The sequence below is a fragment of the Sinocyclocheilus anshuiensis genome, unplaced genomic scaffold (genome assembly GCF_001515605.1).
Source record: "Sinocyclocheilus anshuiensis isolate Anshui unplaced genomic scaffold, SAMN03320099.WGS_v1.1 scaffold484, whole genome shotgun sequence".
NCBI classification, from domain to species: Eukaryota; Metazoa; Chordata; class Actinopteri; order Cypriniformes; family Cyprinidae; genus Sinocyclocheilus; species Sinocyclocheilus anshuiensis.
Window position 1 is genome coordinate 135,324 of NW_015555722.1, and position 1,898 is coordinate 137,221.

A 1,898-nucleotide genomic window follows, 5' to 3' on the forward strand; every position below is an offset into this window, starting at 1 on the left:
ATAAATAAAAATATTGTAATGTATTTATTACATTGCTTTTATTAAGTTTTGATCACATTAAATACAAATTCATTGGTTTTAAAAAATATTTTATGACACCCATAACCGGCACTCGCCTAAAAACAAAAAAAAATTCATGCAGCGAAGATCTGAACAACAACCCTTACCCATCCAAAACAAGTGTGCAAATATCAGAGAAAAACTTAGAAGAGAGCTCGTCTTCAACAGATACAGCCAGAAGGTCTGGCAGCGAAAGGCCTTATGAACGGGAAGATCGGTTGGAATGTCTTACCACTAAAAGAACACTACCTGGGGATTTGGGCACAACGGACACTGGACCATCACAACACTACTTGCCCGAATACCCGAAAACACTGTTCAGTAAGCAGAACCGCTCGTTTTCGTCCTATTACAACATGGCATATGCATTCATTGAATACAGCAAAGAGGCAGATGCCATATTCTGCTTCCCATGTAGATTGTTTCAGTGCAGTTCTAGTGGTGCATACAGAGATCCTGCTTTTATTGCAAATGGAGTACGTGACTGAAAGAATATTTTAGCAAAGTTACAGAAACACACAGACGGAGTACCACATCATCACTGTACAGAGCAATGGCACTGCTTTGAGCAAACCAAAGCTACTGGTTCAGTCACTGCACAGTTAAGTGAATCTCACAGGACCACAGTACAGGGCAATAGGGAATATGCAGCATCCATTGTTGACATATTGCTCTATTTAGGAAAACAAGGACTTGCACTGAGAGGGCACGACGAGAGAGACGCTTCTGGAAATCATCTTTTTGGAACTGTGCGACTGGTATGCCAGGCGTGACAAGGCTTTCTGTACTCGATTAAATGCCCCGTTCAATCTAACGAGCCCCGACACAGAAAATGAATTTTTAGAAATAGCTGCTTGTTTAGTCAAAGACAAGATAATCCACGGAATCGAAGAAAATGTTTTTTTTACTGTTCTAGTGGACGAAGCACGCAGTTTTAAAGAGGAACAAATGGCCGTGTGTGTGAGGTACACAGAAAGGTTGGAGATAAAGGAAAGATTTGTAGGATTCGTTGACTGTTCTGAAAGAGGGGATGCTACTGGAATTTATGGACACGTAAAGCACTTTCTGGATGTGTGTGGAATATACACTTTACCCATCGTTGCACAACGTTATGACGGAGCGGCTGTCATGTCCGGTCACGTAAACGGAGTTCAGCAGAAACTGCGTCAGGACCATCCATCTGCAGAGTACATGCACTGTATGGCCCACAAGTTGAATTTGGTTTTGGTGGATGCCTGCAAGGTAAATCGCACAGCAACTATGTTTTTTCAAATCCTCAAGAGTCTGTATGCATTTTTCTCACAACCAGGCACTCACCATGCATACCAGCAGCACCAAAAGGAGCTTGGAGTTAAAGCGGGACTGACAGCAATTAGCGACACGAGATGGGCATGTCGTTGGAAAAACATAGCTGCTGAAAAGAGTTCTATAAGAGTCCTGCTCTCCACTCTTTCCAAGCTCTCTGTGCCGCCTTATCGTAAGTTTGTTGAGGCATCCGGTCTATTAAAGGGGTCGTATGATGCGATTCCAATTTTTCCTTTCTCTTTGGAGTGTTACAAGCTCTTGGTGCAGAAAGAAGATCTGTAAAGTTGCAAAGACTAAAGTCTCAAATCCAAAGAGATATTCTTTATAAAAGTTAAGAGTCAACCAGGCCTACCTAAAACGGCTCGTTCTAACACGCCCCCACATGTCTACGTCACGATGTGGGAAGATTTGCATAACGCCACCCAAATGTTCACGCAAAGAAAGAAGGCGTAACTTTGATTTTCGCTGTAGTATTGTTGTTGCCGCCGCCATGTCGTGAAGGCGCTGCGTGTTTCGTTGTGAAAGCGAAACTT